At 38.4% G+C, this 13,024-nt stretch overlaps 1 protein-coding gene across 1 annotated transcript in view; it reads left to right on the top strand.

The window, feature by feature from the left end:
- GLIS3 (GLIS family zinc finger 3) overlaps positions 1–13,024 on the top strand; it is a 267,600-nt gene that overhangs the window by 116,870 nt on the left and 137,706 nt on the right. The gene's annotated exons all lie outside the window — the stretch shown is intronic.

Raw genomic sequence — 13,024 nt, 5'->3', positions numbered from 1 at the left:
TATTAAAGTGAATAAAACAACAAAAAATAGCTTTTTTCCCAAAATGGTCATATCACATTTAATGTAATGGGGTAAAGGGCACAAGGGGGATTCAGAGGGCACAACATGTTTATCTACCTTAACATTTCTGTTTCAGCATTACTTAAAATTAGTTCATAGATTTCAATACTGGATTAGACCTTTCCTGTTTCATTCCTTGTAAAATATTTAATACATTGTAAAAGCTTCATATGCTGTTTCAAATATGGAAATATATTTGTACAGTATCAGGAAACAAACTTTAAATGGCTTTAAAATATTTCTCTCAAAACATATTTTGAATAAAAACCTATCTTTTGGAAATAGAAATATTGATACTATAACTACAAAAATATGTACTCTCTGGTCTTTCTCTGCTGCAAGCAAAAATAAATTGGAAGTGATTTCAAAAGTCCATGGGGCTCATTAACTTATTGTAAATGAACCTGTCACCTTTTAACTGCTAGAGCCATTCCCAGTAGGTTAGTGAACTTAAAAACTATTTATCACCTTTTTTTGCCTATAGAATACAAAAACTGTAGTCATTAGAAGCCCAGGATTTTTAGACTGGGTATACACTACATAAAAAAGTCATTGCCAGGTTGTAGACTGCAAGGAATGGTGTGTCCTTTTTGTCCTTCTAGTGATTTTTGTTCTTGCACAGTTTAGAGCTGATTTTGTCCAGTGGTTCTGAAGTACCCAAATACAGTCCCTCCAACAACTGTGGCCATATCAGTGCATTATGTGCCACCTGCACTACTTATCTCATAATGCCCAATGCTGTTTTTAGAAATGGGGCTTGTGGATAACTTCTGCACATACGGCACGTCACGGTGAGATGGAGTGCAAATTACAAATGTAGATTTTTTTTTGTTCTATAACTGCACTCAAAAACAAAACAATGTAAAACTTTAGAGCCTACAAGTCCACTCAGTCCTACTTCTTGTTCAGCTACTCGCTAAGACAAACAAGTTTGTTTACATTTGCAGGAGATAATGCTGCCTGCTTCTTATTTACATCAACAGAAAGTGAAAACAGGTGTTTGCATGACACTTTTGTAACAGGCATTGCAATGTATTTATGTGCCAGATATGCTAAACATTTGTATGCCCCATCATGCTTTAGCCATCATTCCAGAGGACTTGTATTAGGTGAATTGAAAAATACTATTTCTTTTGTTGTTTACAGTGCAAATATTTGTCATTAAAATAAATATAAAGTGAGCACTGTACACTTTGTTTTCTGTATAGTAATTGAAATTAATATATTTGAAAATGTAGAAAACATTCAAAAATATTTGAAGGTGTTCTATTATTGTTTAACAGCGCGATTAATTGCGATTAATTTTTTTAATTGTGCAGTTAATCGCTATTATGTTTTTTTAATCGCTTGACAGCCCTAATTCTAACCAATGGTTAGTTGCAATGCCTTTTGTCCATCCAGGGGCAATGCAACAAATCTGTAGACAGGGCCATAGACAAGAATGTTGGACACCATGAACTAGGTGCTTTAAGTGTCCCGGATGTACAGTTCCACAAGCTCTGTGTTTGTGTATCACCAAAATGGTTGTCAGAAGCACTGTTGCTACATGTATTTTGGTAATGGAGACACTGAACAAATTCATGAAATATCTGTCCCTGCAATGCTTTCCTTGCCCAGTGTAAGATGTCCTGTAGATGGTTCTGTCTTTTCCATAGACTTATTGACTAGCAAAAAGGGGGAAAAAGGATCCTCAAGAGAGTTGTGTGTGAACACAGAGTGCTTAATCCTTTCTCGAACTTGTTTTTTCTAAGAAGTTCTGATCTAAACTGGACTAAATGTCTTTGTGTATGTGGGTGATCACATGTGTTAACTCAAAGAGAACTGTCATCCACATTTTCATTATCACAATTATTTTTCTGATGTGATGACAGGCTTATTGGCTCACTGCTCTTGCCAACTTGTAACATGCAGTCGTACTAATTAGAACAACAGAATCACAGCGCTCCTGATTTAAATTGTTTTAACTCCTTAGGTAGCATTTATGCTTTTATGATGGCTGCCATCTTGGAAGACACACTTAGCATTGTCCTGGGGCACTCTATAGCTAAACCCAGGCATCTCTACAGCCTGAGCTAAAAAGCCAGGCTTTGTGACGCATCATCTGTGGATTGGGCACAAAGGAGACATGTAACTCACACTGACTAATGAGTTACATACTTTCTCTGGATACTTCCTTATGTGATGGCTGCCATTTTGGCTGACACACCAGCAGCTGAACCAGGCACCTTGTGACATTGCACCCCATAATGCTTTATAGAAATATGTTTATGAGTTTAAATATGACATAACTGGAATATGTTTTATGCTAGATATGCCATGTAACATATCTTTACAAAGGTTATGATCCACTGAATATATTTATCCTATTTGTATGCATGTATCATTTTTATATCTGAAGTTATGAGCTTTGGCTCTATGCTTGTATTTAAAGTGTTTGCTGTAGGAAGCACATAAGACAGATTTGATCAACTTGCTGTGAAGGGGCTATTCAAGTACTTGGGAGTACTTAACTGACAGTGGACTTTGGGAGATGCCAATCCACATCTGAGCTTTCCTGGGAACGTTCAAACTAGCATGTAAACAATGGCATCAGCCTGCAAAACACTGAATCTTTCATAGACGTGACTTGCCCAGGTGGCTAGAGACCCCATCTTGTGGCTGTAATGTTTCACAAGAGAGAGAATATAAAAAGCCCTGGAAACCCCTCCATTTTGTCTTTAGCTGGCTCAAAAGATAGCATCTCCACCCCAAAGAGATGCCTGAAAGAAACTGGAACAAAGTACAGTAACTATGGGGGTGTGAGTGATTGCTGGATCCAAACTAGGAAGGAGTCTAGTAGGTCAAAGAAGCTTATTGGAACATCTTTGAGGGTGAGATTTACCTACCTACTGTATTAGGCTTAGACGTACGTGTTTTATTTTATTTCGCTTGGTAACTTACTTTGTTCTGTCTGTTAGTACTTGGAACCACTTAAATCCTACTTTTTATATTTAATAAAATCACTTTTTACTTCTTAATTAACCCAGAGCAAGTCATTAATTCCTGGGGGAGCAAATAGCTGTGCATATCTCTCTATCAGTGTTATAGAGGCAAACAATTTATGAGTTTACCCTGTATAACCTTTATACAGAGTAAAACAGATTTATTTGGGGTTTGGACCTCATTGCTACCTGGGTATCTGGGTGCTAGAGACAGGAGCACTTCTTAAGCTGTTTTCAGTTAAGCCTGCAGCTTTTGGGGGACATGGTTCAGACCTGGGTCTGTGTTTGTAGCAGGCTAGCGTGTCTGGCTCAGAAAGGCAGGGTACTGAAGTCCCCAGCTGCCAGGGAAAATGGGCTCAGAGGTAGTCCCAGCACATCAGGTGGCAATCCCAAGGGGGTCTCTGTGACCCAACCCTTCACAGAACTAAAAAGAAAGTGTTGCTACAGATTGAGCTAAAGCACCAGCTTTTCAAGCGGAGAGCTGTAACAGACCTGTATCCTCTGTGGATTGGGCATAGAAGGGATACATAACTAAAGCTGGCTGGGAAATAGTTTTTCTATCTTGTTAAAATTTTTGATATTTCAAAACAATTTCCTGTCCTGAATTGGACCAAAAGTCAAAAATCTCAAAAATGTTCACAAACTGAAAAATCTGGGAAAAAAAATTGGATCAGGTCAATCAAAATGTTTTGCCTTGATTTGTCTTTTTTAATTTTTTGTAGTTTTACTATTAATTAGCAAATCTCAAAATGCAAAGTTGTTTCAGTGTGAAAAATGGATTTTTTTCATTTACAAAATATTCAAATATCCCATTTTAGCAATTTCCAAACTTTTTTCAGTTGTTTTTTTTCACAGTGGGAAATTCATCAAAACTACTAACCCTTTTCTGTAACAGCTCCAATTTTGATTAATTGACATTTTTTCAATAAAAAGCTTGTTGGAAAACTCATGACCAGGTCTATACATAACACACATCAACCAGTAGGTTACACTTTTATAAGTCTATGGTCTGATCCTGCATAAGTTACGTGACAAAACTCTCATTTAAGTCAATGGAACCTTTGGGTGCACAAGGGATATAGCCTGTGGTTGATATACTAAAAGGATAACTTGAACAGGGTTTAGATTTACTGTACTGGGTTCAAGGATAAAAGGTTGCTGTTGATTTGAAAACATCAAAACTTTGGTTAAAAGTGCATGTGATAGGAGTTAGCTTGCCAAATTGTGTTGCCTCCCTTCTAGATTATGAGACAGCATTTTTATTTAAAAGGGAACATAAATGAATAGACTTTCCAATCCCTAACATGTACTTCTGGCATGCAGGGTTTAGCACAAGCCAAGAGACAAACTTTTTCAAAAATTGCTGTGTTGAAAATATTGGTTGGGCAATCCTGCTGTTACACTAGGGATAAATGCAACAGTACTTGGATTAGAGAAGATGAGGAGTGCTGTTCCTCACTTGGTGTAAACTTTTTTTTATACTGAGAGCCTTAAAGTTCTTAAGTAGTATGCTATTCTTGCTATCCTTTTACAAAAAAAAGGACTTCTGCTCATTTTTAAGTTTACTGTTTGACCAATGGAGTCTACCTATCGGACTTTGTTTCCCCCTGCCTTTTCTGTGGAGTGAAAAACGTTAGCAGGTCTATTTACATACAATTTCTTGAACCTCTGATCCAGTGCTGTCAAACACCTGATTCACTGGACAGATTTTCCCTCCCCCCTGCTGTTAATTAAGTTAACACTAATGCCTGATGGCACTTTAAATGTCAGCATTATTTCAGGAGGTAGGATGGGGAAGTGAGAGTGAAGCCCACAATGGAAGAATTATTTCTTTTTTAAAAACTTTCCCCCCAAAGGGCTAACAATCACTTTGTAACTCATTGATTTAACCGAGGAATGATTTTAAAATATTTTACACATTATACAGCACATTTTATTCAAGGATCTCAAAGCATTTTTGAAAGGTGGGTCTGTAAAAAATAGTATCCCATTTTACCGAGAGAGAAATTTAAGATTTGACCAATACCATGCAATCCCATGCTCTAAACACTAGACAACACATCCTGACTGGATTTCTGGTAAGAAAAAAATCAACAATAGAGCTTGTGAGTTGAGAATTTTCTATTTTAAAATACTGTATTGTTTATCTTGTTAACAATCATTACAGTTAAATGCTGTATTTATCCCAAATAAGATATCATTTAAAAATATAGTGTCCCCACTCAGAACAACGTGTGTTCTTATTACCTAAGGAAATGAGTTGGTCTCTCTCTCACACACACACACTCACAGACAGACAGAGACAGACAGTGTCTTTAACAGGATATGCCATTTTCAAACCCTGAAAAATGTATTTCTGGAATGGTTTCCTGGTTCCTAAAAGAGAGTGTTAGGAGAGAAGGGTCTGATCTACTTCTTTCCCAGCACTCAAGACCAGATAATATGCCTGTGGTGGCCAATTGTATAAGAGTTCTTTGACATTGAATGTGACAATGTGTTGTAAATCTTGGCTACAGATCATGTATCAGAAAATCTCCTGGGCTACATTGGCCAACAATGAGACCCCAATCATTCCTTCCAATGTTTAAGTGTTTGTGTTCAGTGTAGTTATCATCTGCCATCTGTTAATGGGATTGTAGTAGCTTTGAACAACAATGCAGTCATCAAAGGACCTGAGAAAACATGACAAATTGTGAGTGGCAGTATTCTTGGATGTCTCACTTAATAAGGAGTGATTGAACACAGCCATGTGTAGGAGTTCTTAAAGTATGCATAACAACAGTGCAACTGTAAGAATAGACGGAGTCAGTGCTTGACAAAAGGGAGACTATGAAAAATTTATAGCACAGTAATCTTAAAAGCAGAGGGAGCCTTGCCCTTAGACTTTAGGATCTCCTCACAGCACAGACCACTTTTAGAAATTTATTGATCCCTATGGGAAGGCTAGTGTGGCTCAACTCATCCAGTCCAGTACTTGGGTTGGGAACATTAAATGGAGGAGGAAGATTTAAATTGAATAAATTAACCACTGAACATTGAAAACAAAGTCAGCAATGATGTGAGACCTTTTTCTGGCAATGATGTCAAAAGGTAAAATTACAGACTATTGAGTGAAGTGTTCCCATATGTCACTGTGTGAAAAGTTACCCGCAGATCCACAAATCAAGGATGTCTTCCACGCATGGATTTCCCCCCAGCTGCACAAAAGAGGGCATGTTAGCTGCCTCTACAGAGCCATTCCCAGACCTGTGCCAGGGTAAGGAGGGAGAAGCTGAGGGAGATGGGCGTGCGGCTAATGCACAGTAGCCTTTCCTGGCAACCTGTGAGAGCTCCACAGGAAGGTTGATACAGCAGGAGGCTGTCTGGAAGCTGTGCTATCAGGGAAAAGCCTCACAGGGCTCTGAAACAACAAGGGTGGAGGCACAACACCTTTGTGCAGATGGTCTTGTCTCCAGCAGATCCTTGAGATCTGTGCTCACCTCCACGGCTCTGGGAGCTTCACCTCTGCTTCTCCCAGTGGAGATTCTTCTCCAATGGGAAGAATTTGAAGGAACCTCACAGACTATTTCTGTCTTCCTGCCCCACCTCTGGCTTTCCAATAAGAGGCATGATCTGGCCCTACCTTTGGGCCATATGCTACACTTGATTAACATGCGGGTAAGTACTGTGTGTGGCTTTTAAGTATTTTTTTTTTGTGGTGTGGATTTATAAGAATCTGTCATTCCACTTAATTTGTATAGACTGTATTCTGAACTGTAGGTCTAAATTATCCCTGGTAATGTGCGTGTACAATAACTTAACACCAACAGGACAAAAAAAATTATATATCTGAACAGTTGTGGATTATTGGCACAGCCCTGCACTATTTATTCGGGGTAGAAGTCGTCAACAACGTTCAAGCAATGAGTGCAAATTTGGGCCATTAATGGGTTAAACCAAAAGCCTGGTTTACAAACAACTTTGAACTTTTGGAAATTTGAATGCAGATCATGACTTTGTAGCTCATGCCCATCTATAATTTAGAATATGTTAGTTATGTCTTGTTTTGGCCCCTGCATTGACTAAGATTCTTAAGAGTTTGAATTTCCCACTTGCTCTAGAAGTTGCTTGTTTCTGCAGGTTCTCCATGGCAAACCTAACAGGCAGATTTCTGGCTCACAGGGGCAAAATAGCAGAGATTTCCAGGGTTAAATGTATGTGTGTGTATAAAGTTCTAGTGTATTCAATACAATATCAGCAACCTTGTGCAACACTTACTGCCAGCACTGTGTTCCCTCTTTATTTGGAATTTGTTTATTTACAGGTCAGTTTTATAGTGTTTTTCTGTTTTATTTTTCATTCCATTTCTATAGGATGAGGTGGTATTGTCAAAGGATTTCACATTTACTTTTTTCACACTATCTATTTTAGTGTCTTATATAGCACCCTTCATTTTATGTATTTAATTCCTTCCAATCAGTCTGTAATTGATCAGATTTTAAAAAAAGACTCATAAACAAAGGATGAAATTCAGTTCTTTCTTTGCAAAATTTGCACAAATGGAAAAAATTGGTGCATATCTGTGTACTGTAAGGGCAGCACAAAGTACTTTGTATACTGCTGTTATGATAGGTTTCTGCATGTAGATCTGGCTGGGGTTTGGGTCTCATATCCATGTTTCTGCCAAATATAGTTAGTGTTTTGGCCTGCACCTGTGTCCATATAGGGTGACAATATAGCAAGCGTGAAAAATTGGGACAGTTTTTTTCAGGGGAGAGGTGGGAGGATGCAGGGGAGGAGTATAAGACAAAGGCAAGTTCCTAATATCGGGACGTCTGATCACCCTATGTCCATGTAAAGATTTGTAGTTAAGTCAGGGATGGGGGCTGTCTGTCTACCATTTGGTTCCGTCTGCTGATTATCCATCCAGAACTGGCTTCTTATTCATTTGTCTGCCAGTCAAAACCTAGAGCAGCTAGTAGGTATGATTAGCCAACTAACACTTTGTCACTGCAATTGCAGGGCTCAAACAGTTTAGCCAATATTATGTAAGACTTAGGAAAGGAGGTTAGAAGCCAGAAGTATATATTATTTAGCCAAGCAATTCAGTATAAAATCTATTATAGCTTATATCAAACTACTGTGGATTAGGTGCATTTTGCTGTGCAGGCTGCAGCTAAGCTGGGCTGGAAACAGTTTTCTCGTCCTGTGAGAATTTTTGAATGTTTCACAGTGAACAGCAAGTCTAAGTCTCCCTGTTTGGCACATCTGAAAAGCCAGGTTACCACATATTATGAGATGCTGTAGTCCTCAGATCTTATATAAGCAATTTCCGTTCTGTGATGATTTCTTAAGTGTTCAACAAAAATGAATGGGTTAATTTATTGAACTCATACTTGGATTATTTAGAAAATGTAGACATATTAAAAGGGCTCTGTATCTGAAGATGTGTACTGTCTATGAATGATTACTGTTATTTTTTCTATAGCAGTGGCAACAAGAGGTTCCAATCAGAGTCTGGGCCCATTGTGTTAGGCACTTGGTAAGCACAGAGGAAGATGCAGTTTCTACCATTAATTTAGTAATTTAGTCTATCCCGTGCTTTGTTGCATATTGGGCTACCCACATTTGCCATCCTTGCCTGTCAACTGCCCTTCTCTCTAAATCTTCCCATTTCATGCTGAGGTGCTTAATGTCGTTCAGAACTGTTCATTTCCATGTTAATCACAGTCTTTCTCTCTTTCTTCTTGCGTTTTCTGGCTTCCATTTAAGGGCAGTATTTGGTAAGCGTTCTTTTTCCATTCTCAGCACATATCCCAGCCACGGAAGTCTTATTTTGTAAGTTATTTGTGTGAGGGTACCTTATCCAGTAATTTTTCTGACTTCTTCATTCATCTTCCTATCTCTATATGTTATTCCCAATATTCTTCTCTGACATTTGTGATGAAATACATCCAGCTTTTGCGTCATACCTTTATCTTTCCATCTAACGTCACAAAGTCCTGGGATGTCAATTTTATATCTATCCATTTCTTTGATTACCTGTGCTAATTTTCCTGCAGTATTTAGAGTTTGTACATTCCAGGTAGCTATGGATGTACTCTTTTTGGCCGTGAATTTGGACCATTGAGTGGGTGACTTCGCGATGGATTTGATCATCCACTGTCATATGCACATCTGAATGCTTTCCATCCTCCTCATGCCATGATTTTTGGTTTATGTGAGTAGTTTCTGTAGCTAGAACTTTTTTTTTTTTTTTACGGTAATGGGAAGCCGCCCCATCGACCAACCCTCCTCCTTTTTGATTCGGGCTTGGGACCGGCACTGGTGGAGCTGGTTTCTACCATAGAGGCCTAATAATGTAATCTATGATAAATATGGGCAAGTCAATACAATCTAGTTGATTATGGACATAGAGTTCGTTTCACCTATCTCAGAATGAGAGAGCCACCTTTCAGCCAGACAAAGTCCAAGCTGAGGGCTATATTTAGTAATCTGCAAACAGACATGCTCTAGAGGGGGTGCAGAGGTACTGTGATGTAGCTGGCATCCCCCAGGAGTTTACTCCCAAGCCGTATCTATGGTATCCCTGGAGAGCTTCCCTGAAGTTCAGATAAAATCTGTATGAACACCATTTGCCTTCCTTCACCATTTTTGAGATTTTTTTCAAAAACAAAACAAAAAACAGACCAACACCACCAACAAAAGGAAGCTGAAAAATACATTTTAAAATGCATTTATTTTCTAAGAAATGAGATCAGTTTTAGACTAAACGGGTGTTAAAATTATTCAGAATAGAAATCAAGATTATAACCCAGTATTACATCCTGCTGAGAGTGTTATAGTCCACACTGGAGACAGTGTAATATGCTGACTGCCCCCACAATACTGCAAGCCACCTCCAAAACCATGCCCTGGCAGTTTGCCCTGTGTGCATAAAGAGGATATAAAAGAGGCAGGTTCAACATTACGACCCAGTGAGGCTTACACAGATCCCAGTATTCCCTGGAAAAGTCTGTGTTCACTTCCATAATGCAGCCCTGAGCGAGTTGCTTGTCTCATCAGTGTGGCCTGGGATGGCTAGTGCTGTCCTTGGGCCTGTCCTTCTGTTTGCAAGAGGGTGCTAAGAGGGTCAGTTACCACATCCTATGTAGGCTGCTGTGTTCTGTTCGCACACGGCTGGCAGAGTAAACTGGTGCTGGCTATGGTACCTGGGGCACATGTGCTCTTACTAGCACTACTGCCATAGGGTCTGTGTGTGATGCTTGTTTGAATAATCCCACCTCTGTCTTGTGTAACTCTAATTTCATTTGCATATTGTCCCATGATTCTCTCTGACTGCTTCACAGGCAGGGGATCAGGTGCCTTACTACTTGCCACTGTAGATCTTATGCTCTGTGTGACCTAATGCACTAGCATAGGGTGGGTGACAAGTTCAACCACATGTGATACAGATATGAACAGGAGAAATCTAGAACAATTATTGTGCCAGTTTTAATGAAAAATATGTGCAAATAGGTAAACTTGTTATTTTAAGTGATACCAAAAGATTGTGAAATCAAGCACAAGAGTTGGGAAGATGTTGAATATATGGAAAAACATGAAAACTGTAGGCTAAAATAAAGTACTGTTTTTTTGTCTGTTAAATCCCTGGTTTGAACTGGTACTTTTCTGTCTGAAGCTTGGGGATGGTTGATATGAAATTTTCAAACAATTTGTGTATTTAATTTTGGTGTATGTGATAATTTTGTTGGGCATGATTGCCCATTTAAGATTCAATGCTAAGTAAAATGTTTTTTTCATGTGTTCCTCTTATTAGTGTTCTCAATATCTCCCCCACTACCAAAGTCAGATACAGCTTGATAGTTGCTTTGACCTTCCCTAACTACTTTTTGAAATAATATTTCTAATTAGCTTTTTGACAGAACTATCAGTTTCCCTAACTAACCTCATTACCCATTGGCTAAAAGTTATTTTGCTTTTATACCTTTGGGCCTGGACTAATCTGATAAGATCATCTTGAAGTTCTGCTGTTCTCCATACATTTCTTGATCTGTTCTGGTATGGTTCTAATTTCCTTCAGCACTTCTTCTTACTCCTCTGGGAAGTCTTATATCTGATTCTGGCCTCTGTTCTCTTTCTTAAATTAACACTGAGGCTAATACTTAATTTAATTCTCTAGCAATCTACATATTTACCTTCTTAGTCATTAAATTATGCTTGCAATCTTGTAGCGGTCCTACTGTTTTCTACCCTGACCTCTTGATCTTTACATACTTAAAAGTAACTTATTTTTTTCAACTTCATGTGCAGTTTTTTCTTTAATACAAGAACTGTAGATGTCTCTTGGGAGCTGAGTTATTCCCTGTGTGGTAGATACATATATGGTTGACACAGGACTCTGTCAGGATATATATAACATGTGGTCCCTGATCTTTGTAAATTACCCATTGTGCATTTCAGCTGCAATCTGTCAATTGTAAGCAACAAGTGCTTCTTTGCAATAAAAAACAGCTGTGTACTTTGGGATCTTTTGGCTGTTAGTGGTACCTGATTTACAGTCCTATAAAGTCAAAGGAAAGATTTTGGTTTCAAGCCCATAATGCCAAGTTTTCAGCCATGGGCATGCTCATAAAAGTAAGCAGGCATCTAGTGCACTTCAAATGAGTATAGGTGTGCACAAATTAGGGACCAAACTTTCAGGATCTGCCTGCACAGAGCATGCCCCCGCGGAGCCAGTTGCAGAAGTCTAGGTAACTGCAAAACTAACTACCCAACATGGAAATATGATGGATTGTAGGGCAAAAGGTAGGCATGCTTTTGGTGTATATGCTCACTGTACTCACGCATTATCAACATGACACTAAAGTCTATAGTTGTTTGGGAAATGTGATTTTAAACATTATTTTTGTGTCTTTAATTTTTAGAAAAGTGATAAGATTGTTTTTAAACTTACTTTTAACTTACACAAATTACATTTACAGTATTTTCCATGCACACGTATTAGATATGTGCACTTATTGATGTGCATATCCATTTTAGCCTCACACACAGTCATAATATAACACTGAATATCACTCATGCTGAATACTTGAGTTTAAATTAGTCAATCAGATCATATTCAGCCTTGTGCAGGAAGTGTTCCCTGAATATTCATTACATGATTCTCAGTAAATAGAACTTTGATGTTTTCCCTTTAGTAAACCACATTCCTGCTTGATAAACACCTAAGTTATCAGGTTTAAAGTTTCCCATTAAAACGGGGTGGGGGGACCCTGACAGTTAAAACAATCAGAACAAATATATTTTAATGGAAAATACTAGTAGTGCTCCTTTATTTTATGTACATTCGTTATGAATTCTCCGTTCGTGGTAATAAACTTATGAGAAAAAAGCTCTATATGACACCCACTTGATGAATCCCATGTGAATTTGTTACAATCATGGCTGAAACTGAATAGGAAATGAATAAACTCACCATGATGATTAGGCATTCAAATATTTCCTTGCTGAAATAGCTCTTTAGTCTTTGTGGTTAAAATATGGTTCATGGAACGTTATAGCAGGCATATTCATGATGTGCAGTTCCATAGTCTGACACTGAAAAGATGCATAGTTTGACACTGAAAAGATTAGGTTTAGAGAAGTTATTGACACATTTGATAAAGAAGCCTCAAAAAAAAAAAAAACCATGCATATCCCTGCTCAATGTTACTGATTCATTAGTTGCAGAGGTATGGGAAATGATTAATAATAAGTATAATTGGGATGGAGGAATAGACTAGTAAGCATAGGTCCTGGAACTAGGGGTGCTGGGGATGCTGCAGCATCCCCTGGATTGAAGTGGTTTCCATCATATACGGGTTTTACAGTTTGGTTCAATGGCTCTCAGCACCCCAGCTGTATGAATTGTTCCAGCTACTCGTAAGGGAGCAGCAGAGGCACCATCACTGGTTGAAGCTGATGTAATGAGTGCTCTCACAGATTACATGGAGTCAGACCAC

Source organism: Lepidochelys kempii, chromosome 5 (genome assembly GCF_965140265.1).
Source record: "Lepidochelys kempii isolate rLepKem1 chromosome 5, rLepKem1.hap2, whole genome shotgun sequence".
Classification (NCBI taxonomy): Eukaryota; Metazoa; Chordata; order Testudines; family Cheloniidae; genus Lepidochelys; species Lepidochelys kempii.
Note: the sequence above shows the minus strand (reverse complement) of the source record. Positions and strands in the feature narration are given on the sequence as shown.